This window comes from Carettochelys insculpta, chromosome 5 (assembly GCF_033958435.1).
Source record: "Carettochelys insculpta isolate YL-2023 chromosome 5, ASM3395843v1, whole genome shotgun sequence".
NCBI classification, from domain to species: Eukaryota; Metazoa; Chordata; order Testudines; family Carettochelyidae; genus Carettochelys; species Carettochelys insculpta.
This window is the reverse complement of record NC_134141.1, coordinates 61,012,547-61,037,497: the sequence shown is the minus strand read 5'-3', so window position 1 is coordinate 61,037,497 and position 24,951 is coordinate 61,012,547. Positions and strand designations below refer to the sequence as shown.

At 47.9% G+C, this 24,951-nt stretch overlaps 1 long non-coding RNA gene across 2 annotated transcripts in view; it reads right to left on the bottom strand.

Moving 5' to 3' along the window:
* Positions 1 to 4,386: 4,386 nt before the first annotated feature.
* Positions 4,387 to 24,951, bottom strand: part of LOC142013602 (uncharacterized) — a 34,931-nt gene continuing 14,366 nt past the window's right edge. Inside the window, exons 1-6 of one of the 2 annotated variants that reach the window (XR_012645726.1) lie at positions 20,055 to 20,543; positions 18,002 to 18,676; positions 16,364 to 16,543; positions 15,687 to 15,893; positions 7,820 to 7,926; positions 4,387 to 4,943 (exon numbers count right to left, since the gene is read on the bottom strand). This is a non-coding gene — a long non-coding RNA (uncharacterized LOC142013602). Of the gene's footprint in view, positions 4,944 to 7,819; positions 7,927 to 15,686; positions 15,894 to 16,363; positions 16,544 to 18,001; positions 18,677 to 20,054; positions 20,544 to 24,951 lie in introns of those variants that run through there. The other variant, XR_012645725.1, reaches the window with a different exon arrangement.

Sequence of the window (24,951 nt, the reverse complement as noted above, 5' to 3'; positions counted from 1 at the left end):
TCCAACTGAGGCATAATTAGTACTGAACTTGAGACTGTTTTCAGAGCCCAAATGTCAATATTTGGGTTTCAGAGGAACGCAGTGTAGGAGCAGCCATAGCGGAACAGAAGAAGGACAACTCATTTAGTCCAGTATCTTCTCTCCAGAAGTAGTCATTGCTGGACACTTCAGAGGTGGGTGGAAAATATACACATAAGTCACAAAATGTGCAATACTACTATACCAAGGGGGGGATTTCTGACAGTGCTCAGTTCAGGTGCTCAGCTTTAAAGCTTACATATGAGATTTTCCTTGCAAATTTAATAATCACTCCTACTTGACTTCAAGCTATTCTTACTCTCATAAATGCCTATACCTTTTCTTCACACACACCCTGACAGCTCAGCTGCATCCTTCTAATGCAAAACCTCTTTGTGAATCAGTGAGTTTGCATTTAAAATCTAAATAATTACTCATTACAATTTATACGTTAATCACATGAGTGAATCTGGCGCACAGTTTACAAGATATACAAGGGGTGAAATGTAGCTATGTTAATTCAGCAGAAAAAACAAAGTAATCTAATTCACCTTTATGCTAGAACAAACAAGTGAAGGGCTCAGAGGATGAAACAGCTACAGGGCAGGGGAAGACTTCAGATGGCCACGACCTCCCCTACCTGGTGCAGGCCAAAATTTGGATTGCGCTATTTCGGAAGGGAGCGGGGCCAGAATAGCTGGGCATGCACTAATTTCATCTCCCTCCCCCACCCCCAGCAGCAGCTTCCTCTGTAACCATATCCACAGAAATAAGCCACCTCTGGAATGGAAAATAGCAGCCAAACAGACCGAGTCCACAGACAAAATGCATGTCATCTCATGGAGAGATGAGACAAAGGGCACAATGCTGTGGAGCACATCGGTAGTTTGCTTAACATGGCTTATTCTCCCTTGTGGCCAGTGACAAAGATTTTATTATTACTGGATCGAAGTGGAACACAGAGAAAAGTTAAAGGGTTAGATTCCTTCCCAAAAAGAAATCCCATCCTCAGAAAAATCTTCAAAATCCTCATTGTTATGGAATCAAAGCTTTATAGGGTCTCTAGGTGAGTTGCCTCAGGGAGAGGCCACACCTGCTCCCTACACAATCTAGTTCTGCGGCTTGGTCTTGTGTTCAGGCCTCAATGGGCCAAAACCTAGCTCCTTGGGCAGGCACCACAATTAGTCTAGCCCCACAGTCAAATGGCCCATGCCCTGGTGCAGGATGGGGCAGCGAACAACCAGTCAATACACAAAGCGTGCCCAGGCCCTGGTGCATGACAGGGCTGCAAACAACCAGTCGATGTGTTGAATTTGAATATAAAAGAGTTCAGCAGCCTCTTTCAAGAGTGTTTGGGAAAATTCCTCTTCAGTAAGATGCAGATGTTTAAGTCATTAACAGAACGGCCCACTCCATTAAAATGCTGGCTGATAGGTTTGTGGATCAGGACTGTTTTTATGTCTGTTTTGTACCCATTAACTCTTTGTCTAAGAGAGTTTGAAGTCTGTCCAATATACAAAGCATCTGGGCATTGTTGGCACGTATAACGTTAGTTGAGGAACACGAGAATGTGCCCGTGATTCTGTGAATAACCTGGTTAGGTCCAGTGATGGTATTTCCAGAATGGATATGTGGACAAAGCTGGCAGCGGGCTTTGTTGCAAGGAAAAGTTCCAGGAGTGGTGTTCCTGGGGTATACTTTGTTATTAAAACCAGATACAATGTTACTTCTTCATTGCCACAATTCCTGATAAAATTATTTCTTCTTTCTTTTGTGTGTGTGGGGTGTGGTTTTTTTTTGGGCTGTATATATTGCTGTTTGTTCTGGTCTGACAGCAAGTTTTTTTTAAAAGAACATTTTCATAGGCATTTTACATTAAAAAATATTGTTTGGTGTTCCATGGTCTCAAAAAGCTTAAGAAACGCTGATTTAGAGCAACCCTCAGGCTGCTCTAGTGTGGATCAGCGTGTGTCCTTGCCAACCCCAGAATAAACAGGTCACAGAGCTGGCATAGAACTACTTTTGCCCCTGCCCCACCTCTTTAAGCATATGTGAGCCACAGGTGTCCATCTGTCCCTCAATGATTAATTACAAAAGGATTTTTTAAGTTCTTTTTTTTTTTTTTTTTTTTTTTTTTTTAAGAATTTAATCACCACATAGTAATGCAAACAAAAGTGTACAGCTCACATTAATTCTATGCTACAGAGTGGCGTAGTGTAATAGTTCAAACAGCACCCTGACTATTAGAATTATTCAGTCCCTTTTCCATGCACAAGGGAAAACAGGAGGAGCTTAAAATGAAACAAATACAATAGCATGTGATACCATATGTTGGTGCAATGCTGACTCAAATTAAAAAGCATTGAATCTTCTACAAAAGTATGTGCCAGTCTAACTCACATGGTTGACCTCATTTCAAATTATTGTTTGCTTGCATAAGATGAAAATATGCTATACGCTTTCAACTCTGTTTATGGCAGTCCATGTTCCTGCATTCTCTGGGTTCTTCGTGGCTTTTGTATCTGTTTGCAATGCTGTTGGGAGTAATTTTTTAAAATAATTGCTAATTCCTGAGTTGTACAATTTGATGCAAACTGTGCAAGTAACTTTCAATCACAATTGAAATTTTACTGTTCATTGCATTTTAAGTTGATGTGAACCAGCTCAGCAATTCAGTTCTTGTCCTCTGATATTCGATCAAAGTCTGTTTTCTAGTCACGCAATATTTATAGAAACTATTTGCTACAGTCACAAGATAAGATTCCTAAATGAATTTAGATATGATCAAAGCAAATGGGTTGGGTAATAATACCTGATAATACACTCTGGTCACCATCTGAGGTATTTGGGAAGTCTGACAGATGATCATTTCCATTTTCAGCAGGCTAAATTCATGCCACATACTGCTTCTCAGACTTCTCTGGTCTGCTGCTACATGCCAATAGAGTTTTAATACTGAAATCATAGACAGAATCCTTATTGATGTATTTCATTTAATTGTTGAGTAAATTTAAACACTGCCTTTGCACAAAAAGCATTGCAATGGTTTCTTTAGTCTGTTCCTGCAACCTGGATTTGTTAGTTTCTGGCCTGAAATATTTCTGTGACTTTTTCCGACTTGTGACCCTGGGGCGCTCACGAATAAATACAGTGTTTGGTCTTGCAAATAAGTCAAGGCATGGCTGAGCTATATTTCTCTGCATGTGTGCATGCATACACGTGCCTGTGCAAACGCCTCTGGACCAAGCTTATTTATATAAAAGCTACTTCTACAAGTGAAAATGTCATCATTCTGAGTGGGATGTGCCAAGCAGTAGAAAAAAAAGTAGCGAGTTTCTGTTCTGGCACAATATCAAGGCCTCAGTTGTTTTACACAAAGAAATCACAGCTCATATGAAACATGCACAGTGTAGCAAAGTCCTGTTTCAGCCTGGAACTGAAAAAGCTCATAAGCAGTGCAGAATTGCCAGATTAGTAACACTCTTTCCAGAGTGGAAAGAGAAGCATGTCATTTTAGCAAGCAGCCCAATTAGAGGAACTCATAGAATACTCTGTGTGGGGAAACCATCACTTCTGTTTCATTAACAGATAATATAAATAGCAGGAAGCATTAAAACATTTTAAAATACAGAGAAATTGACTAGCTTAAAAACCTGAAATAGCACAAAGAAGTGGTCTGAAGTGAACAAAGGCCCACATAGTGGAGAACTTTTTGGCAAACACCACTTAGCTCCTAACAAGATGGAATACTTTGCAGAAAGCACCAGGTGTGCCACTTAAATTTAATTATGAAATAAACCCTTCAAAGAATTTCACTGGATCTATTCTCTGATTAGCAAACATCTTCTTTAAGCAAACTTCTTGTTCAGTAGCAAAGGAGCAGCCTTTGGAATGAGGGTGCTGAGCTGCTCCCCTCTAGCCACTGACCATGTGACTCTTTGCCCCCTACAGCTGCAGTAGGGAGTACGACTATGGCTCCAGGAAGGAACAGTAGTTGACCATCCAGTGATCTGCCGGACGCCATCTACCCATCTCCTCACTGGGTGTCCCTGGCTACAATGAACCATCACTGTTCCTTCTCTGGGGGCGGGGGGGGGGAGGGAAAAAGCAGTCAAGCAGCACTTTAAAAGACTAACAAAATAATGTATTAGGCGACGAGCTTTTGTGGGACAGACCCACTTCTTCAGACCATAGCCAGACCAGAACAGACTCAATATTTAAGGCACAGAGAACCAAAAACAGTAATCAAGGTTGACAAATAAAAAATTTCTGTCTGTCCCACAAAAGCTTCTCACCAAATAAATTATTTTGTTAGACTTTACTAAAGTGCTACTTGACTGCTCTTTTGTTTTGATAGTATCTAGACTAGCACGGCTTTCTCTCTGTTACTGTTCCTTCTCTGGTGACTTTCTCAAGGTTATATCCATCACTGTGCCCAATGACTTCTGGCAGCAGGTTCTGCTTCTTGGCAGTAATATTTCTAACATAAGTGTTCATCTTTTCTTTTCCATTCACGAGATCAGAAGAATCTTCACCAGCACCACACTGAAATCTTTGGAATTTTCTGAGTTAATGACCTATGCTTCACATCCATAACAAGGTACAGAAAAAAATTAACCTTCACAAGCTGAAGTGTCGGACAGTTCAAAACCTTCAGTTTTTCCAAACAGCCATGAACAGTCATTAAGAAAGCTATGGCTGAGCAAGCCATCCATAGTCTTCCAACTTCTTATCCTTCATTGGATATGGATGACCCCAGATAGACCCATACTTCTACTATACTGCTTCTATAGCTTGAGTGATAATAATGATGTCTGTCTTCATCCGGTTTGTTAATCACATCAAGCCAACACTTGCAGAAGAGCACATGAACTGGACAGAGACATCCCTTAGAGGAGGGTCTACTAACAGAGATTCTCAATGGCCTAATAAAAAGGAGAAGATGGAAAATGGTAAAATCTGGATAAGATCAGATGAGGAACAGTCAAATGAAAGAAAAAGCCACATTCAAATACATCAGGTCATGGCAGACAGCTAAGAACAAGTTTTTACAATGCTTATATATCAACACGACCCTATACTACACTACACAAACAGCAGTCTAAATAATAAGATGGGCAAACTAGAGAAAAAAAGAGAACGAACGAACAGGTTGTGTTGGTGGGGGAATAGCACTATGTGAAAGAAGCCTAGAATCCAATGAAGTAAAAAACTTAATTGAATCAAACTGCTCCATAGAATCTCTATGATTAGTAATTCCATGTTCTAATAATATAAATACAACAGCACGTATATTACTGACCAACTGACCACGATGGTGTTCGTGACTGTGAAATGCTAAGGGAGATTAGAGAAGCTATAAAAATAAAAACCTCAATAACCCATATTGACTGGGTACACCTCACTTGAGGATGGAATTCACAGAAAGTTTCTGGACACCTTAGATGACTGCTGCTTCAAACATTTGGTTCTGGAACCCACAAGAGGAGAAGCAATTCTTGATTTAGTCCTAATTGAAGCTCAGCATCTGGTCCAAGATTATAGCTGGACCTCTTGGTAATAGTAGCCATAATATTATTAAAGTTCAGCGTCCCTTTGGTGGGAAAAAACCCACCACATCAACCCATCACTGTGCCATTTAATTTCAGAAAGGGGAACTACACAAAAATGAGACAGTTAGTTAAGTAGAAATTAAAACGTATTGTGACAAAAGTGAAATTTCTGCAAGCTGCATGGAAACTTTTCAAAGACACCATGATATTAAAGGCTCAACTTAAATATATGCCCACAAATTAGAAAGACATAATAAGAGAACCAAAAAGTGTCACCATGGCTTACTAACCAAGGAAAAGAAATCATGAAAGTTAAAAAAGGCATCCTTTAAAAAGTGGTAGTTAAATCCTAATGAGAAAAACAGCATCTAGACAATCAAGATGCTAACGGAGTGTTTAAGGATGATAAAGTCATTGCAGAAAAGCTAAATGATTTTTTTCCCCCCCAAAGGTCTTTTTTCAAATGTTAGGGAGGTTCCCCAGCCTGAACAATTCTTTTTAGGAGACAAATTTGAGGAATTGTCCCAAATTAAGGTGTCAGAGGTGGTTTTGGAACCAAAAGTAACAAGTCACGAGGACCAGATGGCATTCACACTAGAGCTCCAAAAAAAAAAACTCACATGTGAAATTGTGGAACCAATAACTATGGTTTGTAACCTGTCCTTTAAATCATCTTCTGTATGGAATGTCAGGAAGATAGCTAATGTGATGCCAATTTTTAAAAAGGGTCTCTATAGGGGATCCTGGCAATTACAGACTGCTAAATCTAACTTCAGTACCAGGCCAATTGGTTGAAACTGTAGTAAAGAACAGAATTGTCAGACAGGTTGATGAACATCATTTGTTGGGGAAAAGTCAACATGGTTTCTGTAAAGGGAAGTTATGCCTCATTCATCTATTAGAATTCTTTGAGGGTCAAAAAGTATGTGGACAAAGGAGATCCAGTGGATACAGTGTACATAGACTTCCAGAAAACTTTTGACAAGGTCCCTTACCACAAGCTCTTAAGCAAAATAAGCTATTATGGCATAAGGAGGAAGGTCCTCTCATGGATTGATAACTGGTTAAAAAAAATAGGAAACAGAGGGTTGGACTAAACGGTAGGTTTTCAGAAGGGAGAGGAGGTATCCGACTGAAGTCGGTACAGCTGTTCTATCTCAAAATAACTTACGCAGTTTGTGGGATAATGGGAGCACTATTCCAGCATTCCTGTACACCTTATTGCAGGATGCCTCGCAACAGTGCTTTATTTATCTAGGCAACAGCACATACCAAACAACCTCTCAAAACCTACTCGAAATGAGCTATGCAATTTGGGCAGGGCAAATTGCATAGTTCAAGGTCAGGGTGTTGTGTAGACGTAGTCTTAATTATTACCTTGTCTGTTCATTTGCATAGATAAAATGATAGAGAACAATGCTAATTAATAATTCTATTCTGGCGGTGGTTAGAAGACAGGATACCAAGCTAGATGGGCCTTTGGTCTGACCCAGCATGACTGTTCTTATGCTCAATGTGCATGCATTTTGTTTTCACCACATTCAGGGATGGCTTTCGCAGGCTAGTATTTGCTGCATGTGAAAGGTTGTAGTGAAGAGCGTGGTGTCAGTGAACCTAAGGTCAGTTAAGAGTTGTCTGCCAATGAAAACCTCAGCCCCTGCCACTTTATCAGAACCATTCAGGGCTTGTCTCAAAAAATTCACGTTCCTATTGAAAATACACTTTTGTCTCACACCCTTTCCAGCAGGCAATAATGAGGTGGTTTTCCATGGATGTTTACACTATGCTCTGTTGTGGATAACAGACTTGCAATGTATTCAGTCAGATGCTCCGGAATCCCGTGTTTGCCAGCGTCCGCAAAAGACAGTCACAACAGATAGCATTGAATGATTTGGAGCAAATAATGAAACACATGATCAATGGGAATTTATCCTCCCTGCATCTTCCAATATGACAGATTTTCGTGATTTGATTATATATGCCTCGGCCCTCCCTGAAGCCAGCATGTTGTGGTAGTTCCACTTCTATCAATCACTGTATGTGGATTATGTAGAGCAGCGCTTCACTGACATGTGACATCAGGGAGGTCTTACAATTGGTTACAGTCTTACGTTTCCCTTCTTTAGTAAGAACAGTTTCCTGTCAGCCAGTCATCTGGCCAGTTTCTAGTCACTCCTACATTGCTGCACATTTTACACGTGAGATCAGTACCACAGTCACTCACTTTCAGCTATTTACTGGAACATTACCTGGTACTTTCCTCGGCTTTGTTTTCCTACAAGCCTGCATCAGTTCCCCTGGCAGATTCCATGGCTCCGGCTCCATGCTTTTGTGTCTTCCTGTACTGTGAAAGGCTCTGCAGAGGAGGCATACAAATTGGCGTGATCTTCTCTGCACCAGCATTTGATATTATCTGCTTCAGTGAGGGGTCGGCATTCCAGAGGGGCCCAACAGCTTTGCTGGGTCCCTGGGCAAGCCACTGGGGCACTGTGCTCCGTGCTCCCAGAAGAGGCAGAGCCTAGTATATGGAGACACACACATCTCATAGAACTGGAAGGGACCTTAGGAGATCATTGAGTCCAGTCCCCTGCCCTCACAGCAGGACCAAGCACTATCCTTCCCCTGCCCTCCCCATTTGCCCCAGATCCCTAACAGCCCCCTCAATGACTGAGCTCACAACCCTGGCTTTAGCAGGCCAATGCTCAAACCTAGCCTCCCACCACCAGCCCTTGGTACTGCCCAGGGCACGTCACACAGGGCTCTAGTGGCTATTTAAAGGGCCCAGAGTTCTGGCTGCTGTTGCATTTCTGGGCCCCAGGACACTTGTCCCCTTTCCCCTCCTCTCCACCCCCACTGTCCCCTCCACCCCCTGCCATCAGGGGGCCCTGCCATCGTATGCTATTATAGTAAGTTCAATCAGTGGAAAAAAAAAAAACAGTCTGGTAGGGAGTTTGTCCACTGGGACCAGACCTTTTGTATTACAGGTTGCACCTCTCTGGTCCAGCACCCTTGGAACCAGAGTGGTCCTGAATGAGGGATTATGCCGGGCCAGGAAAGGTTAATGCTCCCCTCCTGACTGCTGGCTCCCCTCCTGGCTGTTGGCCCGCCCTGGCTGCCAGATCCAGTCACAGCCTGGCCCCCTCCTTTTCCCCACTTTCCTGCCCTGCCACTGGTTCCCAGACTATTAAAGCAAAATGCTGTTCCATGTCTGGAAATTTTTCATTTGTGTACCAGTTACACTAATGAAACAGATAGTACATGTATGGCTGAACTACGATACAAAAAAAATCTCCAGTATCCAAGGCAACAGAGAACAAAGAATTTGTGGTGTAATAAAACTAAACCAATTATTCTCTATCATTTTACCTACCCAAAGTGCCTAGTCTGTTAAAGTGAACAGGTCTAAAAATACACAAACACAAATCAAAAGTCAAGGAAGACGCAAGGTGAAAAACTCAGAACCCACTTTCAACCTCCTAAAATTTGCAGGAGGAAGGAGATTGATTTGGGGGTTTTATTTGATCCATTATAGACAGCGACAAATTGCAAACTTTAGGGATGAGCCTAGCAAGAGCCCATGTCCTCTCAGGCTAACGACTATATTTGGATTCAAAGCACCCACAAAGTCTGCATATATTTTAAACACCCTGCCTGATGGTAGAGGATTCCTGAGCTGCTCATTTAAGGTTTGTCTACATTAGGAAATAGTAACTACTCCAAAATAATTGCGTCAGTGTAACCCGTGTGGACACACTTATTCTGGAAGTGTGCACAGGAAGAATTCAGTTTCCATGTGCAGACAAGCCCTTTGGCATGATGTAAATGGGTCAAACGAGGGCTCAGGATCTGTCAGTCTACGTGATCTATTTCAAATGAATGAATAAGTAACAAGAAAAAAGCTCTGTAAGGCTACGTCTACACGTGAACGCTACCTCGAAGTAGCTTATTTCGATGTCGCGACATCGAAAAAGCCTATTTCGATGAACAACATCTACACTTCCTCGAGGGCTGGCAATGTTGACGTTGCGCAGCACCAATTGAAATAGGCGCTGCAGGTGAGCATCTACATGCCAAAGTAGCGCACATTGAAGTAAGGGTGCCAGGAACAGCTGCAGACAGGGTCACAGGGCAGACTAGCGCTTGCGGGGCAACAGCTAGCCGCTCCCTTAAAGGGCCCCTCCCAGACACAAGCAGCCTGCACAGCACGCAGTCTGCAGAGCCATAGGCATGCACACCTCAAGCGATGCAGTCATGGACCCCCAGCAGCAGCCAGAGGTCCACACAGCTGCCCCTGCAGAAGCAGTGCTCGCCCTGCTCCATGCCATGCAGCTGAGCACCTCCTTGCCATAGAGAAGGAGCTGCCCGCAGGGGAGGAGGACGCAACCCCCAACCCTGCAGCACCCCGCCCGCCGCCAGCTGTGGAGCTACCCCACGAGCACCGACTGGTGGGAGCGGCTGGTGCTTGGAGAGTGGGATGACAACTGCTGGCTCCAGAACTTTCATATGAGCCGGCAGACATTTCTGGAGCTATGCCAGTGGCTCACCCCCGCACTGAGGCACCAGGACACCGCCATGCAGCATGCCCTCAGTGTGGAGAAACGAGTCGGCATCGCTGTCTGGAAGCTGGCCACTCCAGACAGCTACCGATCCGTGGGGCAGCAGTTTGGCATCGGCAAGGCCACCATTGGGACTGTCCTCATGGAGGACAGAGGACCCACGGGGGGGGGGGGGGGGGGGGAGGCAGCCCTGGCAGGGGAGGGCCACACACACCCTGCACGCCCCTCATTGGTGCTCTCCCTGCAGGTCGTCCATGCCATCAACGCCATGCTCCTCCACAGGCTCGTGAGGCTTGGGGACCTGGATGCTGCAATCGCGGGCTTTGCCACCCTGGGCTTCCCCAATTACTTCGGGGCTCTGGATGGGACTCACATCCCCATCCACGGCCCGGAACACAGTGGAGGACGCTACTTAAACAGGAAAAGCTACCACTCAGTGGTCCTCCAGGCCTTGGTGGAGAGCCAGGGCCGTTTCCTGGACATTTATGTGGGCTGGCCTGGCAGCACCCACGACGCCCAGGTATTCTGGAACTCAGGCCTGTGCCGCCAGCTGGAGGTGGGGACCTACATCCCCCAGCGGTAGATCCCTGTGGGGGGACACCACCATGCCCCTCTGAGTCATCGCAGATGTGGCATACCCCCTCCGGCCCTGGCTCATGCACCCGTACACAGGCCATCTGTCTGCCAGTCAGGAGCGCTTCAAGCAGCACCTGAACCACGCATGCCAGGTGGTGGAGTGCACAGTTGGGTGCCTCAAAGGGCGCTGGAGGTGTCTCCTCACCCGCCTTGATGCAGGCCCCACCAACATCCCCCAGATTGTGGGTGCTTGCAGCACCCTACACAACCTCGTGGAGAGCAAGGGAGAGGCCATCTTTCAGGGCTGGACTGTGGAGGCTGGCAGGGCCGATGTGCAGCCACCCGCTGCCCCCAGTCGCCAGGTGGACCTGGAAGGGACCCGGGTCCGGGAGGCCCTGTAGGCCCAGTTCGATGAGGCTGTGGGGTGAATGCTGGCAGGCCCCCCCTGCATCCTCCACAACACTCCCTGCCCCTATGCCCACATCACAGAGCACCCAAGAGCACCACCCCACCCACCCACTTTTCTTGTAAAAATAAAAGCAGACAGTTAGTCAACTCAAATATCTTTAGAACTCTTATCATCATCATCAACAAGACTATTTACAGGGGGGAAAAAAAATTATATATATTATAAAAATAGTGATAACATGAAAGGGGAAGACAAGGAAGGGGAGAACTATTTACATGGGGGGGGTAAGGATCAGCATTGTAACGGGTCAAATATACAAACTATTTACAGCAAGCTAACTTAAAACTGGGGGGGGAATATATACAAAGGGGGGGCCACGTCCTGGGCCCCATGCCCCTGAAGTCCAGTGCTGGGAGTGGGCGGCCAGGATCCCCGCCTTGGCCTCAGCCCTGGCCAGGGCTGGTTGGGGGCCAGGTGGACCGGGAGATAAGGCCAGCGAGTGTCAGCTGGCCCCAGGTCCCCCTCGGCGGAAGGGCCCTCTGTGGCAGTGCGACAGTGCAGCAGCGGGTGGAGCAGAAGGTGGAGCAGGCAGGGCAGGTGCTGCAGCAGCCGGCGCGGCATGGGGAGCCAGGTAGTCTGCGATACGGTTGAAGGTCCGCATGAAGGCCCCCCATGCCTCCTGGCGCCAGGCCAGCGCATGCTCCTGCAGCTGGAGGCGCGTTCCTCCACCCGCAGCTCCTGCTCGGCAACCTCCAGCTGCCAACGGTGGAGGGCCAGCAGCTGGGGGTCCGTCGCCGTCAGCTGGTGGTGCCAAGTCTGCCGTCTTCCCTGCCGTGGGGCTGGTCGGTCCTCCACCGAGGGCCTGGCCTGGAGTGATGGCCCCGGAGGGCTGTCCGGAACCACTGACGCCTCGCCAGTGCTCTCTGGTCCTTCCGATGGTGCAGCTGCGGAACACAGGAGGGGGAGGAAGAAGAGTGGAGACAGGCGTTAGTGTGGGCCCCGAGCTGTGGCCCTTGTCCCCCCACCCCTCTGCTGCAGGTTCCCCATCCCTGGGAGATGCTGCTGTGATGGGGTTCAGGGGTCCCCCTGCACTGCACCCCATCCTCTGGCAGGATGGACTTTCACTCAGCAGGTAAAACAGGAGGTTTATTAGGCAACAGATGCCCAGTTTCTCCCAGAAGCGACAGTACAGCAGTCAGACAGTCCTTCCAACCCATCCTGGGGAGAAGACCAAGGGGTGCCCCTCTGGGGTGTAGCTTTCCCCCTCCTCAGGCTGGCTGCCTTCTAGCTCTCCCTTCCCCTAGCCTCTAACTGCCGCCCCCGATTCAAACCCAGCTCGGCTCCTCCCTCCTCTTTGTTCAGGGCAGAGGTGTAGCCTGCCAGTTGTAGCCCCAGGGTCATCCTTAGCCACTGGGAGCTATTCAGCTTGTTTCTCATATGTAGCCTGAGTCTCACATTTGCACTCGCCGCCCCCCCCACCCCCCGCCCTCCATCACATGCTGCTGCTGGGTGTCCCACCCCCTCCCCCCAGGGGACCCTAGAGGTTCCACTCCCCCCAGCCCTGGGGATGGGGCATGGCACTGTCATGCTGGGGGTGGGGGGGCAGGGGCTGATGCACTTCTGTGGGACATGCCACTGCTGTCCTTGGGGCCATGGTCATCTGGGCATGTGGAGGATCCTGGTCATATCTATTACCCCTGCCGCTCAACCCCAGGGGTGTGCACGGGGCGGGGGTACATACCTGACGGTCTACTCCCACAGTCGGGGGACACCCGGAGGGGTGGGGGCGGATGCCCAGCTGGAGCTCCTGGATGGGAGGATGATCTGGAGGCCAGTGTCGCTGGAGGAGAACTCCTCCTCCTCCGGTGCCCCAGGGCTGGGCTCCTGGGGGGGCCCCTGGGGTGCGGGGCTTGCCTCCGGGGCAGACTCTGCCTCTGGGGCCTGCTGGTGCTCCTCGGCTGAGGTATCAAGAGTGGCCGGAGGGGAGGTGGTGTGCCGGGGGCCCAGGATGGCCCTGAGCTCCCTGTAAAAAAGGGGCAAGTGACGGGGGCGGCCCCAGATTGGCCGGCCACATCCCAGGCCCAGGCATAACCCTGCCGCAGCTCCTTCGCTTTACTCCAAACATGATCCGGAGTGTGGGCAGGGTGACGCCGGGTGGCCAGGCCCTCGGCCAGCCAAGCGAATGCATCCGCATTCCGCCTCTTGCTCCCCATTACCTGGAGCACCTCCTCCTCGCTCCAGAGCCCCAGCAGGTCCCGAAGCTCAGCCTCCGTCCAGGAGGGGCCCTGCTGCTGCTTCCCCGCCTGGCTGCTGGGCTGGGAGCCCTGGGTCCCCTTGGGGGGGGGGTCCCCTGGGGGCACTTAGGGGGCTGGCGTGCGGCCATCGCAGCTGTGGGTGGGGGGTGGTGTCTGTCACGGCTGAGGGACGTGCAGGCTGGCTGCGTGTCTGGGCTGCCGCCTGTACGTTCTCAGCTTCCTGCACAGAAAGGGAGGGGGCGTGGAGCTTTAAGGGGCTGCTCCACGCGGCCACCATCGAGCTCAGGGGCTGGAGAGAGCATCTCTCAACCCCTCAGCTGATGGCCACCATGGAGGACCCCGCAATTTCGATGTTGCAGGACGCGTAACAACTACACGTTCCCTACTTCGACGTTGAACGTCGAATAGGGCGCTATTCCCATCCCCTCATGGGGTTAGCAACATCGACATCTCGCCGCCTAAGTCAACTTGGAAATAGCGCCCAACACATGTAGCCATGACAGGCGCTATTTCGAAGTTGGCGCTGCTACTTTGAAGTAGCGTGCACGTGTAGACACAGCTTAACCCTGCCAGTGGGGGCAACAGGAGCCAGGTCTAGGTTCAATATCTACAGAACTCTTCATATTACAAAACAATCCATTTGAGCCCCACCTCGGAAAACTTGGAAAATGAACCCCCACCCTGAGCATCTCCAAGCCAAGATACAAGTGTCAAGTCTGTGTTTAACAAAACAATTAAGAGGAGAGGTATAAAATACAGAAGGTTTCCAGGGCACTGCAAAGACAGCCAAACCTGAGGACATTTCTTAGAACTAGGCCACTCGCTGCCCAGACTGGGGTTCTCACACATTAGGCAAATCAAGCCAGTTACATAGAGCACCTCTGCTGCCTCTCTGGCCAGTGAGAAGTTACACAAGCAAATCCCACAGGGTCTCCAGCAGTTCCAATGCCCCAAACCAGCAACCCTCCTTATACAGATGAGAGGTTATGAAAACCAATCTCACCAAATCCACACGTCTTCCCAGCATGTAAAGGGACTATCCACATCCCCAGCGCAATATACATTTAGATCGTACCCGAGACAGCATGCTGCGCCAATCCTTTAGAACAGCGATCAGCAAAATTTCTGAGGCAGAGTGCCAAAGTTTGACCTTTAGACCTCTTAGTACGGTTGGAGTGCCTGGTGATATTTTTTAAAGTGACTGATAGGCTTACATACAGCAATTTCATTAACAAGCAAATTGAGATGCAGAGCTTTGTTGTTCAGCAGAGGGGTCAGTCGCAGTGTAGCACTGATTTTTGCAAACTCTCAGCTTTCAAAAGAGAGAGAGGCTCTGCTCACCTTCAGGACACATTAGCTTAAACCCACACAGGACTGTTAAACGGGGGCCCCTGTGCACGTCTTGCTTTATCCACACAAATGTGAGTTTACCATACTGGAAAATTTGCCACATTAAGGAGCTCCGATCAGATAATGATGCATTGCTCACAACAGATTCCTGTTAAAAGCTGACCAATGGCAACACTAAACTGCTCTCAGGTTTGGCTCACCCCCAGCCTGCTGGGCCAGCTGCAGTGGAGGAGATGGGGGTTTCCAAACCCTTCCACTTAATTCTCCTCTTTGGGTGCAACATAGCAAGAGCAGCTACAAACCCTCAGGTCAGGTCAAACCATTGGGCACCGCTGCCAGCAACATGGTGACGTGTGGTACCTGAGGGATGGGACATGAGGGGCTGTGGCCGCTCCCCCTGCCCCGTGCGATGAGTAGGGGCATTGTGGTGTACCAGGAATGTAGAACACCATGAAGGGAGGGGCTGCAATGGGGGTGGGGGGAACTGAGGAGGCAGGGCAGGCAATGAGTAGAAGACAGACAAGGGAAGGGAGCAGTGGATGGAAGGGAGGAGGGGCAGTGGAGTGGGTGGGCGGGCGGGCAGGGAGGGAGGTACTGCACCAGGTGAATGGGAGGGGTGGGCATTGGATCTGCTCCATACCTGGAACACAGCACTCCAGCAAGGGCCCCACGGCTGTGCCAGAGGCCCTGCATCTGGGGCACCAGCCTCGGCTTCCAGCCCCCAACAGGGGCCCTGCATCAGGGGCTCCAGCCCCCTTCTGTGCAGTCCGCATGGGGGAAGGAGGGGCAGGACTGAGCTCCCACTCTGTGAGAGAGTGAGTCAACTCGCACGCCACTCCTTGCACATGTGCTGGGGGTAGCTGACCCCTGCTTTGGAGTCTAAAATCCAAAGGGTGAGTGGGAGAGAAGGAAGGAAGGAATAGGGTGAGAAAGAAAATTAAAGTGGTTACATTACAAACATCAATCAAACCTCTTGATGCAGCTGCAGCATGTGGTAAAGGCTGCTATTTTAGAAGTCTCTGGAAATGCATCCTTTGTGAATGGGTCCCCCAACCCATGCAGGCTTAGGTCACAGCAGAGATGTCCCTGCAAGCCACTGACAAGATGGAAGCTGAGAACAGAGGACAAGAGGTTGACTGCCAGGGTTCCTTGTATAGACTCCTGCTCCTGGTTATATCTGTAATGAGAATCACATGGTTCGGTCACCTGTCCTTCCCTTGGTGGGGCATTCTGCCATTGGCAGACTCCACATGACACCTTGCAGCCAAATTCCTGAGATGTAGCTTGGAGTCTGATGGGGCTGTTCCGTCATTTGGCCCATGTCACCCCACTGGCAGGTGACCACACCTTCTACTGTGAATCCCAGCACTAAAATCACCCACTTTCATCAGACCCAACTCCTCAATGATTCAAAGGTATGGAAGCCACTGTCCCCCACACACATTATTTTAGGCAGCAGCCCTTTGTTTTACTCCCCCCTAGCTCTGGCAAGGAGGCAGTCAGTGAATCATCTCACAGAAGGAACACATCTGTAATTATTTCCGTCCCTTATCTGGCAGGTGTTGGGGATTCAGCCCATCCCATCCACCTGGCTTGTAGAAGGCCAATGGACAAATTAACAGACACTCCCTTTCCTCTTCTCTGCACCTCATTCATGGTTGGGTTGTCCAAGGTCAGAAGAGCCCCAGGAGTCCAGCAGTGCCTTTGGGTACATTCATCTCCCACTGAAGGGCCAAGATCTTAATCTACCACACAAGATTCTGACCACAATCTTTGTCCAGGGTCTGCAAGGTACTCCCAAACAAAGCAGCTCTGAAGGTCTGAGGCCTGTTTGGAGAAGGCATGGCACAGATATCAAAACAAATATTTGTTTGTTTAACTAGGCATTTAAAAAAAAAGAAAAAGAGCTGAGACAGTGTAACCTTTAAAAAAGAACTAGGGACTTTCATGGGGGAAATAGGTCCACCAGTGGCTATTAGCCAGAATAGGTGTGGATGGTGTCCCTAGCCTCTGTTTGCAAGAGGCTGGAAATGGGCAACAGGGAATTGTGTCTCTCCAATTAAACAACTAAGTGATCATCTCCTAGAACTGGAAAGGACCTTGGGAGGTCATCTAGTCCAGTCCCCTGCCCTCTTGGCAGGACCAAACACCATGCTCAAACCACTGAGCTATCCCTCCCCGCCCCAGGGGATTACCTAGTCTGTTTGCGCCCTCTGGGGCGCCTGGCACCGGCCCCTGTCAGAAGACAGCATACTGGGCTTGATGGACCTATGGTCTGACATAGTATGGCAGTTCTGATGTTATACTGAACAGTCACTGGGGGGCGTGCATGTGACCCCAGAGATGGTCCAATCACCTGCTGGCCCCAAAGGGGCAGGGGGCTGCCATGCATGCAGTCACATGTCGCACTGGGGGAGGGGGGAGAGCTGCATGGGGACAGCTTGCTGCTTCAAGCAGCGCCCCTATTTTGAATTCCCAAGCAGCGACTGCTGAATGAGTTAGAAAGCCATTAGAAGTCAGAGGGTGTGCACATGAACCAAGGGAGGGTCCAATCACTTGCCAGCCCTGATGTGGGGAGGGGGCTGCGGCATGCACCATTGCATGCCGCATGGGGAGACCTGCATGGGGATAGCTTGCTGCTTAAAGCAGCACCCATAATTTAAATTGCCAAGTGGCTGCTGCTGCACGAGTTAGAAAACCATTAAAAAAAGTCACTGGGGGCACACACATGAACAAGGGCAGGGTCTGATTGCCTGCCAGCCCCAAAGGGGGAGGGGTGTTCCTCATGTGCAATTGCACACACGCCCTGGATTTTAAAGCAGCTGCGCCAGGAGCTGCATAAGTCTGCTCTGCACTGGGTAGGATGCCAAGGAAAAAACCATTAGTGAATCATGAAACTTCCATTACATGTTACATGGCCAAACGTGACATCAGCCTGATTACAATAAGGAAAGATTGCTCATTCTAGCCTGCTATCATGTTGGAAAATTTGCAAGAATGCTCTCTGGTGCCATGATTCCAGATCACTTACTCATGGTTTGAGTGTGGAAAGGTGTCTTACTGTGGAAGCAGCAATAGGTCCTGTCTTCTCAAGACTCTTGTGATGGAAACCCACAAGTTCCTGTCTAAGAGCTTCAGCTCCACCCGCCCCCCCCCAAAGCAAGTAGGATCTGTGCTCTGTCTCCCAGCCCATTAACAAGCCATTCTAAGGGAAAGGGGTATAGACCTTCCACAACACGACTACTACTACTACCACCACCACCAGTAGAAAAAACGCCTACTTACCAGAAGTGCCCTCTCCTGGATCCAGGTTGGCCTCTGAAGCCACCTCTTGAGTTAAGGGGATAGGGATGGGTTCTGCCAGCTCCAGCTGGAGGAAAAGCTCCTGACTTTCAGGGCATAAGCCTAAGCTGGACTGCACCCCACTGTCAGACACCAGTTCCTCAGCAGCACATGCTTCAGCACTCTGCCCATGATCAGAGCTGTTGATACCACTTTTGGGGAAGAGGTTGCTTATGCCACCAGAATAGAATGCAGCTCATCGTAATATCAGCATTTCTGGGGAGATGCCCCAGGCCGACCATTGGCTGTCTTGCATTTCTGGTAATTCTGATGCAAGTCCTTGATCTTCTCATGGCACTGCTCAGTGGTCTTGTTGTAGCCTCTCGATTATGCCTCACGATATTTTGCCATAAATATCGGCATTCATTTTGCTGGATTTGAGCTGGTTCACAATAGCTTCTTCACCCCCCTCACTGAAAAGAGGTCCACAATCTCCTGATGGCTCCATGCTGGGGCCTTTTTGCAGTCCTGGGAATTCATGGCTACAAAGCGTGATAGGTGTGCTGCAGAGATGTGATCCACATGTCTGCTTGCCATGCTAGCCAGAGAGGAAAGGAAATCTAATCAAAATTCCTGGGCTGACGAACACTGCTTCCTGGGCACCTACTTCCAGTCCACCTAGAAAACATTGGGGGAGGGGCAGGTACAGTGACCAGAAAGGAGACCTCGAGAAGCATTGTGGGACAGTTTCTGGGCCTTATTAAAAACCACACACACACACACACCAATTTAAGCCTGGTTTAGCGACACTGTTTTAGCTCAGTATTGCAAATTTAGTTTGTCTAGTAACTTCATTGGGAAGTCAGCAGTATGGAAGTCAGCGTTACAGCTGCTTAGAGTTGACTTACTGAGCATTAGGGTGTCAGAGTTTATAAGATTGACCATACAGCCTTAAATTCAACTTTATCTCCTAGTATAGACCAGGCCTAGGACTCAAAAAAAGTTAGAAGGCAGTAAAAAGAACCTAGCATGGTGCTTTTATAACCAGCTAATCTCCTCTTGGGGGAGGGTTCAAATGGTGACATTGGAACGTTTGGGATTAGCAACACTGCGGAAGGCTGAAACACAAAGTTTCTGTAACAATTAGTTCTTTCGAGTGCTATTTAGTGCCACAAGTAGTTAAACTGATGTCAGTGGGCCTACACCCCTAAACAAACAATACTCACTCAAGATAGGAGTTGCAGAATTTGACCTAAAATTGGTTAGGACAAGTAATGACAATCCTGTGGAATTAGTTTGTTTTAGGTCAGCCAGGATGAGGTTTATGGGTGTTTTGTTTTGTTTTTTTTAAAAAAAAAAAAAAAAAAAAAAAAAACCAACAAACAACCACCATACACACCCTTTCACAATAGTCAAGAGCAGCCTGTAAAATAACTGTACTTGAAGGCTGCTTTTGCCAACTCCAGTGTTTTCTCAGTGTGGAAGGGCTGATGAACACTTACCCGACAGGATGATTTCAGAGTTTTGTTCAGGATACATTGTAAGCAATGCTCCTTCTAATCCACTTGTGGATTTTTTCCCCCCCACTGGTGTGCAGAATAAATTCTTTTTTGTCCACCACAACATGTGCACCACCAATAGGAATGCAAAACCTAGCTGTGGGCAGTCTGTTAATCAGCTGGGCTTTATTTGCATCTCTTCTGAGTAGCTGCACATGTGCTCAGTTTACAGGGAACCCAGATTGTAAGTCTATTTTTTTTTTAAATGTGGAAAACACTGACTCAGACACAGGGGCTGAGTTTCAATAAAATGCCTTCTCTTTTTGAGAAGAGATGCCTCCGTTTTCCAGCAACTGCTTAATGCTCTTGTAAGTCACAACGTAACCATGAAGACTAGGAGACAAACTTTTCATAACAGATCATTTTTCTTTACTCTTGAGAACAAAACGCTACTCAGTTCTGAGGAAATCAGCAGGTTCATTAAGGAAGATAGCATGACAAGACATCAAAGTTAGGAAAGCTACATTTAAAATTCAAATTAATTGGACATTCATTACCAAGTCTGCAGTTTCAATTCCATGCAGGCAGTTCTCCACCGATCCACTGGATATCCTCTAGGCAGAGGGGGATGTGATGCCTATAATTAAGGTTTCCTGTTGCTTCCTATTATAAGACCCTGTTTTCAATTATTTACACCTTTGCCAGACTTCCACTGATAAGGCTGAACTTTTCAGCCCCAGGTTTCCATCTCAGGCTTATTTTCTTTTCAGCTGCAGCACAAAGAGCCCTGCATTTTCCAAGGATGAGATTAGCACAACACACATTTCTTTACTTATATTAAAAAGAAATTATTACATCCCTATTCTTGAGAGGGCCTAACACTCCCATGCTTTGCAGCAGAGGCTTAAATTCAGCAGCAAAGGAGCCAAACTCAGCCACAGAACAGGGAGAAGGTTTACTCCTGGTTTGAGAAGGACAGAAAGGAGAAGACAAGGGAGAATTAGACCACCTTATCCAGAGCTGAGCAGTACATGGTACAAGTTGGTCAGGAGAGACTGAAGGAGAATTCTAGCATGTAAACATCTGGAGCTAGGCAGTTATTTCCTGACCTTTGTCAGGGAAGAGTCACTGTAATTAAACACACCAAGCAAGGGTATGTAATGAGGTAAAAGTATCCCAGCACTAAGAGGTCAGTACTTGTTTATAATGTAACCTAAGCACATCGATAGGTTGCTTGATATATTTAAAGCAGCAGCAATTGATCACAACCACCAAAAATAAAGCTGCTGATATAGTCTACTGTATTATGTATCATTCTAACACTCACCCAGTTGGCAGGGAGAGTGAACTAACATTTCAGGTGCTCTGAGCATTACCCTTACAGGAGAGTATTCAACAACAGCCCTTCTGTAGAGTTTAGTAGGACATCTTACCCCTCAGTAGAATTCTTCCAAAAAAATCTACAGAACAGAAGGATCTTCATCTGGAGATTGAGGTACCACTGATCAATTTCTCCAGTTGAGAACAGGTGCCAGGGGAGGTGCATTGGCACCGAAGGGCTGCACTGCTCCCAAAAGGAGGGGGTGTTGAGGACCCTCTATGAGTTGCCACTACTGAAAACAGCCAGAGACATTTTTAGAATCCAGGAAGCAGCAACTGAGATCTGTAATCCACATGCGTGCCCCAGCTTGATGGTGGTGGTTCTACCCCCTCCCCTGTAACGGCACCATATCCGGAGGGGCTGAGGCTCTTGCAGGACAAGGAAAGTAGAGCAGAGGCCTCAGCGAACATTGGGCATCACTGAAGCCTTGGATCTGAGGGAGGCTCAGCACTGACAAAAGCACACTAAGCCAGAGGTTCCCAGTCCTTAGATGGCCTCTGGCACAGGGGGAAATGCACTAGCCAGCTCCAGCCTGAGAAGAGGTATTTTCGAGGCCTGGGCACAGAGGATACCAGCACTAAGAGATTCAGGCAATGGATTTAAGCAATAGATTCTTCCAGGGAAGCCCCAGAAGCAGAGAGTATGTTCTGCTGGCCATGCCAGTCCTGCCACCAAAGCTGTCCACTGCCCTGCTTTTAGGGGATTTGAAACAAGACAAAGGCCTGTTCTTTTCTAGCATGGCAACGGGGTCCTACCCAAGGGTGGGTCTGACACAAAGATTCCATCTTTGGGAAAGCCTTGAGGTGATCAAGGTGTAAGGGCACAGAAAGGACCTAAAGTGACCAAAAGCCTGTGTAAATAATCTATTCCTGATAAAGCCACAAGGCTGCTACAGGTTAACAGGTGCTTTTTGTCAACGAGGACCTATGAGCGGGAAGGAACTGAAGGTGCTGGGGGCTACTTAGCCCTTTATAAACTAGGCTGTAAACAGCGAGGTGACCCATGTTGTCCCAACAGGCATGGCTTCCCTAAAAAAGGTTATAATATATACACTATAGAGAGATCCTGATTTCACAGAGCTGGAAGGAACCCTGGGAGGTCACTGAGTCCAGTCTTCTTGGTAGGACCAAGCACCGTCCCTGGCAGATTTTTTTTAATCTATTTGCCCCAGATCCCCAAATGGCCCCTCAAGGATTGAATGCCCAACCCTGGGTTTCTCAGGCCAATGCTCAAGCCACTGAGCTATCCCTCCCTGTAAGAAGTCTGGCACAGGCCCTTGACAGACCCCCTCAAGGGCTGAGCTCACAACCCTGGGTTTACAAGGTCACTTCACTAACCACCAAGATATCCCTCCCCCAAAGCCCAGCTGCTTTAGGTGAACAAGCTCACACGTGACAAGAGGCAGAGGCCAGATTGAAGATGAGCAATAGTTACTGATTCTATCAAAATAGGCTATAACCTTGCAGCTGCAATTCTTCCCATTCAGCACAGCACACATTCAATTGCTGTGGGCTTCATGGGGTTTGCCTTTGTAAGCCTTGCACTAAACTTTCTTCACTCATTATCACATTGTCAAGTGCCTTAAAACGCAAGAGAAAAGAATCACATAAAGCCCAAAGCTATTTATTCCATGGTGGTCCCCATGTCAGCCCTGAAAAGGCCCACCTTTTCAAAGCATGCCACCGTCCATTTCTACAGCACACCAGCGAAAAAGCCACCCACCAGCAACCTACACGATGGTGCACAGAGACAAAAGAAAAGGGGGATGATGTATGTGCTCAGAAACAGTAAATGATTAGCTGTTAGCGCTAGAACTTGTGATTCAAACATTCAGAAGCTCTGCGTGCTGGGCGATGGAGGAGGGAAGGGCAACTAACAGCTGAGGACATAGCAACCTATGACTCAGTTCTGTAGAGCCTTACTGAATTGAGCAATCTTTTGGCATGAGTGTAACTGTACTGAAGTGAATTGGATTCCTTATATGAGCAGACCATAAGCAGGATCAGAATGGCAGATCAGATTGTAACTGAGAAATTCTTTAAGTAGAACATCCTTTTGTTTTGGGACAAGAAGTTGTATTTAAGTTTCCTAGAATATAGGTGAAAAGGCTGCCTTGGACTTGACATCCCCCCCTCCCCCTGACACAATCAAATAGTGAAATCAAATTAAAACAAAAAATCAAATTAAAATAGTAGCAAGCTTGTCCACAGCCTCCAACAGTCCCAGAGAACCTATAGCCAGTGGCAACAAAGTGGGTGGGCAGGGGATTGGTTTCATCTGCAGTTTAAAACGCAAGCCAAAACAGAAAGACCACTTCATTGATTTTTCACTATTCTGCAGCATGTGATGCACTCTGCTGAATTTATTAGCTCACTCTCTGCAGTCAGGAGAGAGGCAGAGAAATCATTTTCTCTACTCAAAAGTGCTGAGTTAAATTAGGTTATTAACAATTAGCAACAGGTACCACTGAAAAAAAAAAAAAAAAAAAACACACACAACCACACAGCCTCTCATCTCACACATTTGACCAAAGCTTTTTATTTGGAGTGAATGAGATGAAGGCTGCATAATGAGCAAGTGTCTGAAAGTAGTGTGAAAGGACTCTGAAGAACCCCTAGCATCACAGGTGACACAAGGGGGGGGTTGAAAGGGAAGGAGCAAACTGTTCCCTCATCTATCACGAGGCCAGGAAAACGTGCTCTGTTATATTCTACAATTATGCTTCATACTGTAATTGTCGTCACTCACCACTTCCACCTTTTCCAGTGCACACCAATTACTTTAGGGTGACATGCTGAGTTGCCACTTAAAACAAAGTCACCAAAAGCAAATTGTTACTAAATGCCAGTGAAAGACAGCAAAGTAACTTCAAAGCTTTTTTTTTTTTTTTTGAGCACCCAAGTACTTTCTTTGCACAAACTGCATTTCAACTTTCAGACCTCTCTCTCTAATAATGACTGCCATGCCAAAGGAGACAATGAACCAGGTTATCAGGTGGTGCAGACTGGAGCAGCTTTCTTGAAATCAATCGTCCGGCTTCAGTTTATACCCACTGAGCATCTCTGATGCTCTCATTTAACTTATCCAGAAAGCTCTCCTGTACAATAGGTAAGTAGGAACAAACCAGAACCTTTCAGGTCTTCTCCATTAGACTCTAGAAACATATGTAAGAGCAAATTTGTAGATTGTAATCTCTTTGTGAGCATTATTTACAGCACCTTACACAATGGGGCTCAGAGATTGGGCTGTAGGTACTAAATAAGGTAGTTTTAAACATTTACATTATAGTAGCTGTAAAGCTAGTTGTCCCCCTTCTGCATCCATGGCTGAGGGGGCCACGCCTTTTCATTACACTGTTCTTGGATCTGTCTTCCAGTGGAGGAAGAAGTAATCTATACAAAAGTTGGTGTTTGCTCTTCCCCTTCCCCAAGGGGCAGGGCAGTCAGTCCCCCAAGAGAGTCAGCCCTTCTACCAGGTGGGGACAAGAAAGTCTGTCTCCCTGAGCTCCAGGCTGCTATGGGCTGGGCATTCAACAACCTGAACCCTGACACTTCAATTGTCAGCAAGAGTCAGTTTCTCTAGCCCCAAGTGGGGGGGGGGGGGGCCCGCGGGCATGAGATTTGCACCCAGGGCTCTGGCCTTTCAGCGAGCCTGAACCAGTTCCGATAACAGTCAAGGTTCCCTGGCCTTCCAGCAGGGTCGGGCCGTTAGCAATTTAGGCTCTATTCTCACAGTCAGACAGAGCCAGTTCAGTAAAATGCCTGGCTTCCCTGGCCTCTCAGCAGGCCAGGGATGAATACCACCGCAGTCTATCGGCCCAGGTAAGGGGTTGTGAGAGGTGGCACAGGCCTCCCAGCCTATGGAGGCCGAGTACTGCCGCCCCACAGATGGGGAGGATAGGAGGACGCAGGCCTGCCCAACTCCACTGCATCCCAAGCCAAAGTCCCATCTGTGAAGGGGCAGTCTCCCACTGTGTCAGCTGGGATCCACTCCCAACCCTCCTGCCTGTCTCCCTGGGTTACTTCCACCACTCCCACTCCAACCCACCTGCATGCATGCATAGTCTTCCAGCA